Source organism: Lissotriton helveticus, chromosome 5_1 (assembly GCF_964261635.1).
Source record: "Lissotriton helveticus chromosome 5_1, aLisHel1.1, whole genome shotgun sequence".
NCBI lineage: Eukaryota > Metazoa > Chordata > Amphibia > Caudata > Salamandridae > Lissotriton > Lissotriton helveticus.
The window spans coordinates 1,898,401,881-1,898,418,603 of NC_136065.1; positions in this window are offsets into that span (position 1 = coordinate 1,898,401,881).

The window sequence follows — 16,723 nt, forward strand, 5'->3', positions numbered from 1 at the left end:
AACCTGTGGAAGAAACAGAGGTACCAGGGGAAGCCCTCGGCATTCCAAACCAGCCACCAAGGACTCCAGCCCACTGGGGAAATGCCCAATGGGAAAAAGGACTGTCCGGCCCTGGGATGGTATCTCTGGAAGGGTAACTCTAGGACAGAGTCCTATTCGTTATTTGTTAGAGTGAATGACCGGGCAGAGTTGCAAATGCCAGGAAGAGACACACAGGATTACATGAGCTGGAGTCAAATGCATTCATTACCGCCCCACCCTGCAGGGCCAGTGTGCACTTTGACCCAACCTGATGGCTGCAGAGTGTTCACAATGAAAACAAATCAGGACACAAAGGATGTAAAACAGCTTATAGGTCTCAGCAGACCTGCATGGCTCAAACCCTCTGACAGTACCCTAATTTGTCAGAAATGCTTCGCTCGATAACATGTATAAGAAGGGGCACAGATCAGGGAGAGCAAACACACTATTATGCATTTTATGGGCAGCTGTCTCAATTGGTAATGTACACATTTGTTAATTTTTCATTTCTTCTTATTTCACACACAAAGGAACACATCTAGAACATGTTAATTGCAGTTTTGCATTTCGATACTTTACTTCCTTGGGGAAAAAGGTCCCCAAACGTATAAAAACATGGAAGGATATAGTTTCAACATTTTGGAATTCCTCGTGTCTAGTGGCAATATAGTTCCATTCACATTTATGGATCATGTTCCTACTTTGTCTTTTAGAGTGGTAAATCAGTTGGAAAGATCCGATTAATTAGATCCAGGGTTTTCTTTAAAGTATAGTCCACCAATCCCGGACCTAAATCCTTTTGATTGGACAGGAAATCTCTTTTCTCCCCCTGGTTTTTGTTATAACCATCCATGTGTTTCGCAGGAACACTGTCCCGCTTCCTCAGGGCTGAACAGAGTGAAATAAGAAGAGATCAGGAGATGAGAAAAGCATTGCTGAATATAGGTATGGACAGAATATCAACATTATGCTAAATATTAACAATACATATAGCCAATTTAAAGGCTACGCATCACCACTGTGTGTAATCACAAACAATGCATCAATGTTGAGTTGTGTCCCATGCCATGTGTCTTACAATTGTATCACTGTACCCTGATGTCTTGGTTGCACAGCACAATTCAGCCACCAGGGTGCAGTGTGTAAAAGGTTATAGTGCGTGGCCTATATACGTTAATCTAGTGCCACTTGGAGTAGGAACAGTATTCTGGAACGACAAAAAAGAGAAAAGGTAAATGGAGTTAATGCGTCCATTAAGGGTGGTCTTTAACCCCTTCTGTGCGCATGAGGGCCGGGAGCCATCACGTCACCGTGGGCGTGTGCTGAGGACGGCCCCCGGCCGTCCGAACCTTGCCCACTCATTAAAACCCCAGCACTGCGGCGGAATTTGCCCCGTGGTCAAGGGGTTAAAGAAACAAGCGTGAGCCTGGGTGTCCATTGGTGAAGCAGATGCACGCATTATTAGGTCAACTACAGTGAATGTCCAAAAAATGGATCAAATGAGGGCTTTGGACATATAGTGACATTACAAGACAAACCAACATATAATGGTGCTCAGGGCACAATGGCATTTTTAAAAACAGGCACAAAAAACACATAGTAGTGAGAAAAGCACTTAACGGCCGCCAAAGTTGGTAGGTTAGGTCACATGGTCTACACTAGGTAACACCTCAGCACAGCAAATGTCCATTACGGGACATAAATACGCTACGGATATCTGTGGCAAAATGAGAAGCTTCTTTTTACATTTATTTGGGTGGGGAGGGTGACATGCCTCTCAAGCAGTGCTGGGCACAAAGCCCCGCCCCTCCAAGGCTCAGCATTTCCTCTCACAGGGTGAAAAATGTTAAGAAATTGGCACGTCCATGTCTGGGGGAGGGACTATCATTTTTGTGGTTTTCACACTGAGAAGGCTGCCCATATTTATACGCCAAAGATGAGTCGAATGGCAAATGATGCGGGGTGGAGGTGTTTGTCTCAACAGTAGTGACTTACTAACCAAAAAAAGAATACTCAACTAGGTCAAAAATTGCTCTAGGAGACTGTGGCACCTTCCACTGCGATCTTTTATTACAGAAAGGCTGAAGTTATTAAGGCCGATAGTGGGTGAGCGAACAATTAAATATTATTTAGTTGCGTGCTATAGGGAGAGAACATATAGTGAACATCTAGGTTAGCTAGTTTCTTATGTTGGTAGAGGCAAAATTGAAGGCGGAATCTAACCTTTCTCTGTTAATGTCAGCAACAATATGCCTCATAGTTATTCTATTTTTCTTCTTTACATTGCTTTGCTGTGACTAACCATCACTCCTAAATTATGTATTTTAGGGGCTGCTTTCTCAGTTGTTATGTATTGCCTAAAATGAAACATTAAAGGCTGTAATCTGGAAGCGTTTTAGCTCACTTTTGTTTTATTTGTTTTTTTATTAACTCTTTTACGCAACTATTCTTATATCTTAATTCAAATAAAATTAAATTGTTGTTCAGTAGCAGCAATTTTCAATGTTTACTCAATCTATATTAGAAATCTTCAAGCCTTTCTAGAAAAAAGAGTTAACATAAAGTGTACCAAAAGGGGCAAAGTCATAAAAGAGGATGGTTATTTTGAACTAATAAAGAAATCCACCAAACTGAATTAAAATGCTTCCAAGCTGCTCCCCATAGTTCCATTATACAAAGTTAAGAAACAGGGAACTTTCTTGTAATGGTGATATCACTGAAGTTCCCTAAATTAATAACCAGAATATTTAATGAGAGGTCAGAAGACAAATAAATAAGTTAGCTAATCAGAAAAACAGAGTTCACAGAGTTTTCTCTTAGTTGCAAACTTTTAATGGGATGCACCAGAATTGAAGCTGGGCTGTGAAATGTAGACATACTTTATTCAGTAGCACAGCAAAGACACCCTGGTGCAAGCAAGGAAAATGGTCTCTTTGACTACTGTTGGGGTAGCTAACACTGCAATTATCAGGGTGTATTGAGTCTCTCAAGGCTCTGTATCCGGGGCCCCTGAAGCTGAGTGTTTCGCTGATTCCAATTACATTTCCAGTGCTTGGACTTATGGCAAGAAGTTGAAGCTTATGCTTGCGTATGAGGTATAGTGACATTAACAGGAGGGAGTTGTCGCTGATAATGACCATTGCTAAAGTACGCCAAAGATGAGTCTATTGGCAAATGATGCGGGGTTGGAGGTGTTGGTCTCAACAGTGGTGACTTACTAACCAAAAAAAGAAGACTCAACTAGGTCAAAAATTGGGGCACCTTCCACTGTGATGAGAAGGGCCAGAGTACAACTTTATGCAAGCGCTACACTTTGGGAGTATTTCTAAAATAAGCTGCCAATCGGCCCATTTGCGACCTCTAAAAAGGGTTGTAGCATGTACCAAACCTATTTTGTGAGTCAGTAACCTGTTACCGACTAGCGAAATTGGTTTTGCAAGTCAATATTAGGAAGGGGTGTGGGATGTACGTCATTACGACGCACACTTTTACAACGCGTTCCATTACAACGCGGTTGTAACAACGCAAGTCGTTACAACGACTTGCGTTGGGGGGCGTAAATTAAAAAAATTTAATTTACTATTCCAACACCAGTCCCCGTGGATAGTAGGGAAGGTGTTGGGATAGTAAATTAAATGATTTACTATCCTTGAGCGCCCCCAGCGCAATTCGTTGTAACAACTTTCGTTGTTATGACCGCGTCGTAATGGAACGGCGTTGTAGAGGTTGCGTCGTAAACGTCGCATACCAGGGGTGTGCCAAGAGTGTCCCATCCTAATAGCGGTCACAAAACAATTGCATTTACCACCAATTTCAGATTGATGGTAAGCTAGTCCCACGGACCACTGCCTGCTCTTAAAAATGAAACTGAAACGTTTCATTTTTATTTTTTAAAATGAGCTGCATTGAAAAAAACTGCTGTATTGAAAAATCAGTCACAGACATGGTGGTCTGCTGACCCCAGCAGGCCACCATACCTGTGAGTGGTGGTCATTCTCAATGGATCGCAAAATGCGACCTGCCTCATGATTATTAATGAGGCAGGTCCTTTGCGACCCATTTGAGAATCTTAAACAGTGTCTCAGACAGTGTTGTACATCAGTGTTTGCGGCTCGCAATTTGCAAGTGTCCAAAAAATGCGAATTGCGAGTTGCATACACCGAGGGTTGTACATTACAACACATTACAACGCAACGCATACAACGCTGTTAGGACCTAGCCGCTTTCTTTGCGTCCAAAGTGTCCATTATCTACTCCAGTTTTGCGCCAAGGGCATATATTCCAGACAAAATGGAGAGTGAAAATGAGGGGGCGGAGGTGGTAGCCCCAAACTTTTCTGGAGGTCTTAAAGCCTTCCCGCCATTAGATCTGGCTAGTGTGGAAAGTCTCCTCAGCAACCTGAAATCGGGCTCCCCACTTGATGCTGCACCTCCGGCGGTTCTTAAACAGGTATCGGGGCCAGTCTGTCCGGCGATAATGCAGGTCATTAATACGTCTCTGACCTCAGGAGTAGTGCCCCCCAACTGGAAGAAGGCAAAGGTCAGGGCCCTGCTAAAAAAACCTAGTTTGGACCCTGAAGACCTGGCTAACAAAGGCCTATTTCGTTACTACCGGGGCTCAGCAAAATAGCTGAAAAACACGTGAATCACGCCCTCTCTTCTTTTATTGAGTCCACGGGTGCACTACGTTTCACCCAGACAGGGTTCAGAGCCAAACGAGGAACAGAGACAGCTTTGGTGGCAGTGGTGGAGGCAGTTAGAGGCATTGTGGATGCGGGAGGCTGCGCTGCAGTGGTCCTGTTGGACCTCAGCGCAGCCTTCGATACCATGAACAACTCTCTCCTGCTGCACCGGCTACGTCTTGCAGGGGTTTCCGGACTAGCCTATAAATGGCTCCATTCCTTTCTATCAGACAGATGCTTTTCCGTCTTTGAGAAAGAGTTGTCATCGAGCCAGCTGCAATTGAGTCATGGCATTCCCCAGGGATCATCACTCAGCCCTACTTTAACATTTACATGAGACCTTTGGCTGAGGTGGTGCTTCCCTGGGGAATCCAACTTGTCACCTACGCCGATGACACGCAGCTGGTCGTTTCTTTGGCGAGGGACGATGCTTTAGATCAGGGGATCAATAATCTGACCCCGTGTCTCACCAAAGTCCTGGAATGGATGACCTCTTCTTTTTTAATGTTAAATGGGGCCAAAACGGACATTATGCTTTTGGGCTATAAAGCCCCAATTAACTTGGACCCCTGGTGGCCGCATTGTCTGGGACCCCCTCCGGTGCCTAAGACCCAAATAAAAAGCCTGGGGGTCTGGCTGCACTCTTCGCTAGGATTCCAATATCAGGCCAACAAGGTGGCCGCGACTTGTTACGGATTGCTGAGAGTCCTTAAAAAAGTCCTAGATCTCCTTCCATTTGAAGCTAGACGAGTGCTGGTCCAGTCGCTGATTCTTCCATGGCTGGACTATGCAAACGCCATCTATATGGGGGCCCCAGCAGGTACCATAAAAACTCTGCAATCTGTGCAGAATTGTGCAGCTCGTCTGCTCATGAAAGTCCCCAAACGATGTTCGGCTAAGGCCTCACTTCGGTCGCTTCATTGGCTACCTATTCAGGAAAGGATTATGTTTAAATCCTTGTGTTTGGCACATAAGTCCATCCATAGTGCTGGCCCTTCCATTCTTGATCCCCTGTTTAGTCGCCATCAATCGGTGAGATCTCTTAGATCTAACCAGCGAAATCTGCTGGTAGTACCCAGGGTGAAGTTGGCTCGGATGGGTGGCCGCCGGCTCTCTGTACAAGCAGCCAAAGGATGGAACAAACTCCCAGACAACATCAGGCATGAATCTAACCATCTGGCTTTCAGGAAGCGATTAAAGACATTCTTGTTTCAATAATGTTCTTCTAACGTTCTCAGGTCTTACAGCGCTGGGATGCTCGAGGGTAGCCATGCGCTCTACAAGAAAGTATTCATTCATTCATTCATTCATGCCATTACATTGCATTTTTAGAAACTACCATTACAACACATACCATTACAACGCATACCATTACAACGCATTCCATTTCAGTGCATAATTCTTTTGGGGCAACAGTGGGGTAAGTGTTGGATTATGTAGGGGTAAAAATTACTAATCCCACTCCAGTGAGTGCAACAGTAGGGTTAGTGTTGGATAGTGTAGGGATAAAAATACTGTCCCCACGTACCCCAAAACCCATACCCACCCTAAAACTAAAAACTCCCCATTACTTACCTTATAATGCATTCAAATGGCATGAGTTGTAATGGTATGCATTGTAATGGCATGCATTATAGTGACATGCATTGTAATAGCATGCGTTGTAATGGCATGCGATATAAAGGCAGCTGTGTTGTAACAGCTGTGTTGTAAAGGTAGTGTGTTGTAATGAATGCGTTGCAATGGTTGTTTCCCCTCCACTTTTTCGAGGAGTCCCGCTGAGTTTGGCACATCCTGTATTAAGTCAAGGGGGGGCTATCACAGCACCAGTGGTTCAAGGGCTGTTGCTTTGATGCACCTACCCAGAATCCGTTGCTTGAGCTAGCACTAACTCCAACATTTGAGAAGCGTGCGGGCACTGATTAAGTACTATGATTGTTACACTGGTGCCTTGATTCTTCTGAGCAGTTGCACCTAACTTTCACTTTATTTATGTCCAACAGATAAAGTCTTGTCAGTGCGTACATTTGTTACTTTTGTTTCCGTTATTGATCATACATGAGTACAGTAGGGGAGGACCTTTGACATTTTTTCTTCCATGGTAGATATTTGACGATGGGTTAGATCATGGGTACTCACAAACATTTTCCCAAGAACCGCAAAATTTGATATCCTTTATGACCGAGGGTTGAAACGATGCCAGCAGGTTGACGATTGGAGGTGGGGGAGGGGGGTGCCAGTTGTCTTTGAAAGTAAAGATGTTCCTAAAGCAGGGGTCTTCAATTTGTGGGGCGCTACCCCCAGGGGAGCCGTGGAGTCATGGGATTGGGGCGTGCATACCCCAGCCTTATTGTCGGCACACACGAATTGCTGAATGGCATCTGCTCCGAGCGTTGTACCAGAGAGAGCCTCGCACTGGGAGCTGCTCTGAAGAGCAATCCTATTGTGAACACTTCTCATCAGCTGATAAAGGAGAATGGGTCTTGACGACAACGACCATTAGGGGGCAGTCAGGCTCTGCAGGAGGCTAGTACTAGCTTAATTGACCTCGTGCTGGGCCTGTTCATGCACTGCGTCCACAAGAGAAGGTGCGATCTGGGCTTGGAGGGGGGGCTGGAGGGGGATCGTTTTCAGCGAGGGGAAAATGGGATGAAATCAGTGCCAGAACCATCCAACTACGAACTTTTCTTATCTTCTGCTATTTCAAAATTTGTCATTTTTCCTGTATTTTTTCACCTAGTCTGCTCAAATTCTTTTATAATGCATACTGTAAAGGGCTCTTGTATTTAGAAGTGGTGTTAGATTCGATTTTCTTATTGTGGTGCATAAAAAACTTGTACTGGAAAGGCTTTTGACGTTAAATACATGTTTGCAGATTATTTTTAAGATTTATTTCGATTAACTTTTAATTTTTTATTCTTTGCTTTCATTGTGGCATAAATAGCCGTTCCCCTACATTCTGGAAAAAGACAACCCTCCTGGGACGGGTAATTCTGATAATTAATATGCTTCAGCTGGAGTGGCATGTGCTGTGAAATGGAAGCCGGGCAGACAGTTAACTGTCAGGGTGCAGTATCTTGCCTAAAAGAAATACAAATGTGTGCTAGGTGCATGTTGGACTTGCTCCTTCTGGCAGGTTCACCCCTAAACTTTTTGCTTTTAATGGTGACCTGGTGATTGTGATTTTTGGGTTCTGCAGACTTTCACTGTGTCCCAGTGGAAAGTGCGTGCACACTCTGAGTGCGTGTGGTGAGATAGGCCTGCCCTCCCATAGGAATGCATGGGGAATGTATGTGTCCCTGGTAGTTCCTGATGCGTGGGGTGTGCAGGCTCGAGTCTGGTATGTGCGGACTCGTGTGATTGAATGCTGCGAAATGATGTATGCGGCGTGTATGTGTCTAGTGTGGAAGTGCCACTTCTAGACATGGCTGTGCGTGTGCTGTAAAGGTGTTGGCGTGTGATTGGCTGGAGCTGGCTGGGATGCCAGGCTCCATGAGTCATGATGGGTCTGCCCGGTGGTGAGTGTGGAGACTAGCATGCTGATGGCTGGGGAGGAGTGCACCTGGGTCCTGAATAGGGCTGGGCTTTCCCCACACAATGCTGGCTCCGCCCCCTGTGGTGCGTGTAATGGCCCTGCCAGTGAATAGAGTGAGGGGCTGAGCACATCAAGAGTGCTCACAAACCAGCTGTGACTGGTTTCTCCCCCACCCTGCACCTACAGACAAAGGGTTTAACTGTATAAAAAGGGGTTGTGTCCCCAGAAATGTTGTTCTCTTCTAGGATCCTATCTGAGGGGGGCTGCTGCTACTGGGTGCCAGGAGGACCGCCACCTGGACTGCCTCCCTGCCTGGAGGCCCAGTGAGCTGGCTCTGGGCTCAGCCTTGCCCCCCCATCTTGCTGCATTCTTGCAAGGACTTTTTGCTGGACCTCTGTTTGCCCTAGCGCTGAGAGAGCTTCTGGGTGGCCTTGCTGATGCCACCGCGCCTGGAAACGCTTTTATCGTTGCCCATAGCGCTTAGGAGCGCTTTATTTTGCTCTAGCGCCTGGGAGCGCTTTTCTGGTCACCTAAAGCGCCTGGAAGTGCTTAAATTGTACTATAGCGCTTGGGGAGCGCTGCCATTGCTTTGGCCGGTGCCCACCTGGTATTTCTCGCCCCGTGTAAATGCCCGTGATTAGCCTCAGCAGCGCGACCAGAGCCGAGGAGGGAGGCTCATCAGGGAGGCCGCGCTGCTATTGGCTGCAGAGTCAGCCTATGACGAGAGAGAGAGAGGGTGCGTACGTCCCTCCCACCACGACCCGGAAGTGAAGGCAAGGTGGCCGGAAGGACTTTCTACCCCCTCGCGGGGCTCCCGTGCCCTGGGAGAGCCCCGCCTACGGCCGAGGGTGCATCGCCATCGAGGGGGAGGACGAGAGCACATTGCCTGTGCCCGCCCCCTCCTACCAAGTGCCCCTCCTGATTTTCAGGCGCATTGTTGTTGTGAAGCCCACGAGGGCTTCAGGGGCATTCTTGGTGATTGGAGCCCTGAGAGGCTCCGGGGGCATTACTTGAGTTAAGAGCCTCGAGAGGCTCAGAAGCGCATCATTGTCTTTGGGAGACCCCAGGAGGGGAACTCCAGCTTTCGGCGCCATTTGTTCTTAGAGCCCCGAGAGGTTCAAAGCGCCACAGTTGTTTTCTGAGCCCAGAGGCTCAAGGCGCCATCTGTTGTTGAGGAGACGGGAGAGGCTCAGGGGGCACATCAATATTCAGAGCCACGAGGCTCACGGGGCCATTTTGTATTCAGAGGCTGAGAGGCTCAGGGGGCATTGTATTTGTTTAGGGCCACAAGGCTCCAGCGTCTCCACAGCTGCCCAGCACTTCGTGGGCAGCTGCTACGTTTAGGCCCCCCCTGACTTTGGGACACATGGCGTCCTAGCCCCAACAAGGCCAGTTGGCCTAGGGACAGTCACAGGTGGTGACTTATGTGAGTTCTGCGCAATGGTTCTTTCCTGCACCTCTAACTGTTTTTATGTGTCATGTGCCTTGTTCCTACACCTCTGAATGTGTTGTTTATGCATCATGTGTTTTCCTTCCCTACACCTCTGAATGTTTATGCATCATGTGTAATGTTCCTATGCTTATACCCCTAAATGTATGGTGATACTTAGGTGGTTGTTCTCTCCTAGTACAGGTGTTGCTAGTGAGGTCCTGGTTCCCTGAGCAATATTCTCCTATGGTGGTTAGGGTTGCGTAGGTGGTACTTACCTGGTACCAGTAGTTAGTGGTTGTGTGCTAAAGTGATTATTATTCTATGATCTACAACGTGCTATTTCTAACAGTATTTCTAGTTCTAAAAGTGCTGATTCCTGACAGTGGTCCAGGTGGCCCGGTCTTGTACATATCCCCTGTAAATTCTGCCCGTGCCTGTTGGCACATTGTAAAGTGTGTGTTTTTATCTAATGTGATTTGGTGTAATACAAAGGCTATTTTTACATATTACCTATAACCTTGTGTGGAGTTTCCTTTGTGGTGGGCCTTGGGTGTTGTTGCTGGGGTGTGTGCGCAAACACTTAACTCACATTGTCTCCAAGTTTAGCCTTAATGCTCGTGCTACGTTAACAAGGGGGTGAGCAGGGGTTATCTTGGCGTGTGTAACTCCCTTGCCCTGACGTGGAAGTGGTGGTCTCTGACTGACTTTGGCGCAAGCCCTGGCCAGCCAGGGATCCCATTTTTAACAGTGCAAATGGAAATAAAAGATGCCTGAAAGCAGGTACTGGTTTTAATTGATAGAATCACTCAAAGCTTTGTGATGACTTGTAGTGCAAAGAGAACAATTGAGCTGTAATGTAAATGTCATGGTACTTACAGAGCGCACTGTCACCAGACGGTCACCTTGCGGTGTCACCTATTCGGCTTCCTGGCGCTGATACTCATACCGCTGTGGAACCCCTCCTGGCTTTCCCTGTGAAGTGTCCATGCCTGGGCACCCCCAGGGTGAAGCCAGGCATCCTTAGCGCTGTTGGGGCCCGTGTGGAGGCTAAGCAAGCTATTGCCCAGAGTTGCAGCGTGGGGCCCATGATTAGAATAGGCACCGAGGCGAGAATTAACATGTCAGAGGAAATTGAGCCCGAGACCCCGCCGAGGCGGGAACCGAACCCTGGTCCCTGGCCAGAACTCTGCATCAGGGTCTGCCGCTCTAACCATTGAGTCACACTCCTCCACACTCCTCCAGCTGTGAAGTGTGTGTGTTCAATTGTAATTGAATTTGTATAAGGCTTACTACCCCAGGAGGTGTTGAAGGGATAGTTTTGTAAAAAGAAAATATGTGCAATCTGGGTATTACTAAAATGCAAGTTTAAAATAATGATTTACATATTCACAGTGCTTTCTGTAACAGGCTGTAACCTACTAGCACAAACAATGCACAAGTCACTTCTCCACTGCACCATCAATAATTCTGTGGGTCCCTGGTTACACATAGACCTCTGCAGTGCATTAAACCAATAAAGGTTTCATAATGTACTATTGTGCATTTCCCACTGAGTAACAACTTTTTAAAATGTATTTTTCACTTAAACTACCAGTTTTGTTATACGTAGCTACCTGGCAGTGAAAAACCTGAAAAATGTACAGCATACACTGTTTAATATTTCCCCACCGTAAAAATGATTTGCAGCGGGAATTAAGGGTGTTTATGGTTATTGATGGTGAATAACAGGTTCTAGAATATTTTGTCAGGAGGGGGTCCTTACACCTAAAAACTTTTGCGAAGGGGGTCTCGGCATTAAAAAGTTTGAAGACCTCTGTCCTAAAGTTATGCGGTGCTGGAAAACCAAGGGGCATATTATCAAGAACGGCGTTAAATTTATCGCAGGTTTAGCGGTAGAAAACTGCTGCTAAATCGGCGATAATGTGCTTGATAATATGCCCTGGAGAATTCCAATAGAAGCCCATGTTCACACCAGAATATGGACTTCTATTGAAATTCTCAAGGGCATATTATCAAGCCCATTATCGCCGCTTTAGCTGCAGTTTTCTGCCGCTAAACCAGCGATCATTTTTAACGCCATTCTTGATAATATGCCCCCTAGTCACTTCCTTTCTTTAACTTCAATTATCCTATAAATAAAGGCTTGCCTGTATATTTAGCATCTAATGTTAGTCCTTTATCGAGTGAACAGAAGCCCTGTGCTGCATTTGATCAGGGGGCCGCATGTAAAGGTCAGGAGTGCAGCATTCGGCACCCGGGACATACTTTGAGTACCACTGGGTTAGATGTATCATGCAGGGTTCAAGCCTCATTAGCCCTAGTGTCTTCACGTCCTCACTATGTGAATTTCCGCTACATCGGATTTCCTAAACTTGTAAAAGGCAAGCAACAAAGAAAGCTGTATACAGTATTCATGAGCACCCCCAATTCAAAATGTCCAGTAGTATGCATTATCTATATCCACAGCACACGGTAGTCGTTGATCGTGCCAGTAGCATATGCTTGTCTCAAAGATTAAGCCATGCACGTGTAAGTACACCCGGCCCATACAGTGAAACTGCAAATAGCTCATTAAATCAGTTATGGTTCCTTTGATCGCTCAGCTACATCTGTGTGTACTTATCTTTTTGTGAAGGCCATTTCTAAGAACAGATTTATAATTGGAGAATTGCTTGGAATTGAATAAAGAGGAAAGAAAAAAAGGAAGACAATGACTACAGTGTGCTGTGGATATAGAAAACACATACTACTGGACATTTTGAATTGGGGTGCTCAGGAATACTGTATACATTTTTCTCAGGATTTCCCAATAAAAGAATGTGTGATGGCTACTCTATTTCCTTTGGAGCACCAACTATACAATTGATGAACCATATATTGGGCACACACTCATCTGTGCATAATTGCAACCAAGCCCAATTTAACAAAAAAAGCTGAACTCTGCACTGAAACAAGAGATGAACCAGAGTAGCAGAGGCTGCTTTATTGCGGTCATCAAAGATCTACATAAGTTACATTGTAAGAAAGCCTCTTTCAAAGCCCTTGCAATTGCGGAAAAAAAAAGATCCTTGGGATAGAACCATCTTTTTACAGTCAAAACTAAAACTGTATCGTCAAAGGAGAAACCTCAAAACTAGCTCCACTCCTGATCATCCCCCTTTTCAGAAACTATGCTTTCGGGGGGGAGCTCTTTTCAAGTCTAGACTTGACCAAAGAGAATCATTGGTGACCATCTAGAATTCAGGATGTCAAGAAGACCTGGCTGTCCCCAAATCATGATTCGGCTGACTCTAAGACTACGTCAGTCTGAGTCGTATATGCAGCCTGCAAAACTATCTCTCAATCTCCTTTTTGGTGGCTACACCAAGCGAAGGCCACTGCTGCATGTGGCTGCATCAAGGGCACATTAACTCTGGGCCTGAACAATGCGGGCAGAGCCATGGGTGCTGGTCCCATGCATGCGCAATCACATTTGCCTTAACCACGCATATGAGTGGGTAAAGCATATGCTCGGTCCAGATGCTAAGATGGGCGGGTCCAGGAACAGGAAGGATCGGGAGAGGACGAGGTGAGGTAAGTGGGTTTTGGGTCGACTTCTGGGGGGGGTAGTAGTTTTTAAGGGTTTTGGTAGTTTTTAGGGCGCAGTGTTAGGGGGTCAGGTTGTTTTTAGGGCAGAGGGAGCTGGATTATTTTTAGGGCTGGGAGGGTTGGGGTTCCTTTTAGGGCTTTGGGTGGTTAGGGTAGTTTTTAGGGTTAGGAGGAGTCAGGGTAGGTTTTAGGGCTCAGGGGGGTTGAGTTCGTTTTTAGGGCTCAGGGTGGGGTTAGGGTACATTTTAGTGCTTGGTGGGGGTTGAGGTAGTTGTTAGGGCTTAGGGGGTCAGGGTAGTTTTTAGGGCTGGAGCGGTTACTTTTTAGGGCTCTGGTTACTTTTTAGGGCTCAGGGTGGGGTCAGAGTACTTTTTCGGGCTCAAGGGGGTCGGGGTAAGTGTTAGAGCTGGGGAGTCCGGTAGTTTGTATGGCTTGGGGGGGTCGGAAAAGTTTTAAGGACTCTGCTTAGTTTTTAGGGCTCAGGGTGGGTCAGAGTAATTTTTAGAACTCAGTGTGGTCGGGTAGTTGTTAGAGCTGGGGGAGTCGAGTAGCTTTATGGCTCGGGGATCAGAGATGTTTTAGGGCTCGTGTCGGGTTAGGTTTTAGGGCTTGGGTGGGGTCAGGGTACTTTTTAGGGCTCAGGAGGGGTCGGGGTAGTTGTGCGGGCTAAGGGCAGGTGGCATAGGGTGGGATCTTTACCATACATCTCTATACCAATCATGCCTTTACCACGAAAATGTGTGGTAAAGGCATGCGTTGTAAATGCATGTGTGATAAAGGAATGACTGGTTCAGATGCAATTGTAGTTTGAGCTGCCTGGTAGAGGCGTGTGCGGTTTAGCCATGTGTGCCTCTATCATACAACCGTCGAGCAATGGTCAGTTTGCGACATTGGGCATCACTTATGATCCCATGTCTATTCGGATTTGGAAATTAATTTAAAAACAGTGTAAAGTCTTGCAGTTGGGTCCACCTGAATTCCCCATTCCCGGTTTGCCTTCAGAGTAAGAACTTATGTGAGTGTTTAGCACATTGTGGGATGGAAGAGCGTGAACAACACTGAATACTTTAGAAGTTATCCAAGTGAGAGGTTGCCACCCTTGTGGGTCATGACATGTGTGTCCCTTAAAACGGTGAAGTAAAGACGTTGATAAAACAACAAAAGCGCACAATTTATAATTCACTGATGACATATGTTGATTGTTTTGTCCATAGATAAGGTATGTACTACATATGTTGAGCCGTGTGTATATAGACATGCCCTTCAACCTTTTTGTGACATACATACTAGAATGCTCTTACTTATGAGTCTTTGTATCTCCTTTTCAGACTCCTGCCTTCTATCATTAGACATCTTTCTCACTTAGAGGTAGTGAGCACATAAATTACTTGTATTGATCTGTCCTGGTGAAACTGCTCGGTGTTGCCTTTGCAGTGTACCAAGCCAATGTCATGAAATAAGTTCTAGCTATTTTTTATTTGTATTCCAGTACTGACACACAATCAGTAGTAGTGGTTCTTGTGTGCACAGATAATTGTTTTATCCTCCCCACTTCCTCGTTCCTTATTCTCAGACTTGATTACTGCTGTGTACTCTTTCCTAGTAGGGTAAGCAGTGTAGGCGCACACAACCATTTTACTGGGAATACGGGGAGTAGATGTGAGTGCTCCCACCCAGTTGTCAGTTTATTTTACTTGTTAAGGGGCACACCGATGGTGACTCGTTAGATGTCTCCCATTTTTTAACACTCATGGGGACATATTATCAAGAAACGGCGTTAACATTATCGCCGCTTTAGCGGCAGAAAACTGCTGCTAAAGCAGCGATAATGGGCTTGATAATATGCCCTTGTGAATTCCCATAGAGGCCGTTGTTCTGGTGTGAACATGGGCTTCTATGGGAATTCTCTACGGCGTATTATCAAGCCCATTATCGCCGTTTTAGTGGCAGTTTTCTGCTGCTAAAGCGGCGATAATGTTAACGCCATGCTTGATAATATGCCCCATGGTTCCATCATCTGGACTGGCTTATTTGATCCGTATATACTAGCTTTAATACTGAAAGGATTGTTCCTTTAGTTGTCATGGGTATATTCATTTTTGCTTTTTTATATAGCGCAAACTCGGCCCGAAGGTATTGGAGAGCTTTACAGAAGCACCGGTAAGATAGAGCAAGGACACATTATTTTTTTTTTTTTAGGTGCAGGGAGATTAAGCGATTTGCCCAGGATCACAGGGTGTTTGTTGAGTGTTAAGTAGACGCCGAGACTCGAACCGGTTGTCCAGTTCCAAAGTCAGCCGTTCGAGCCCTAAGCCGCATCCTTAGAACAGAGCATACGGCGGACATTAGTACTCACAGCTAATCCCACCCCCACTCTGTACCTGAACGTCAAAAAATCTGGAACAGGAAGGGCGATTTTGTGGTGGGGCAGTGGCCAGGGCCGCTGACTCCAGAGCACAGGGCTCATGGTTCGATCCCCAGAGCTGCCAGCAGCTCAGACCAACACCATATATGGTGACCAACCGTCCGTAATTTTCACGGACTGTCCGTGAATTTACTGTCATATCCGTTGTCCGTGAAGGAAGTTTCCACGGACGGCATTTATCCGTAATTTTAGGCTAAATTTTGCTAAAGGACAAATGCTCAGCATTTGAGATGGCTCAGTTGAAGAAGACGGGAGGGGGTCTCCTGTGCAATGATTCAGCGGAAGGGGCAGCCAGGATGCGGGGCTGCTTCAAAGACATGTAAATGTGGAGACTGGTTAATCTGGGCATGTAAAGGCTGCTTGAATGCGAAATGGGTATTAATTGACCTTATGTTGCCTTGAGAGAAAGATTTCTTCCTTTTCCGTGGTATTAGTAGAGTGTTCCAAGCTGATCTGTGAAGTGTGTGGTTTGATACTGCAACTGAGGTCACAAACCACTGTTACATGACATCGAGACTCACAAGAAGGATGTGAATAGCTCTTTCATTCCCTCTCTTGTTTGCAATTTAGAAGGTGTCGCAAAACCCCTTTCACCGGTCAGAAACGCTTACCTCACTCTTAAAACAGGTTCTGTACATTGTAAAATGGTGTTTTGCTATCGAAAGCTTGATTCAAATACTTTACAACTAAAATAAAAACCTTTAGGACATGTGCCCCTTGTGGATTGACCTGTCTGTATTCTTCATGCATTAAACAGGATTTTTTTCTACTTCCACTTTTTGCTGTGGGAATGCAGGCTTTAGACAGTGGTAGTGTATTAGCTGCAGTAAATATACATATATCAATGTCACTTTGCAACTAACATCAAATTAAATCACAGATGGGACGTGATAGTGTGTACGGGTGCCTCATTAATCAGGATGCTTTACTAGGTACTGGGCATATGGCTCTCCATTAGCTCTCCCCTATCTTCAGCAGAAACAGATCATGCACCATTTGAGGTTGTTTGTGTCCGCAAGCTGCAGTCAGTGGAGACGTAAA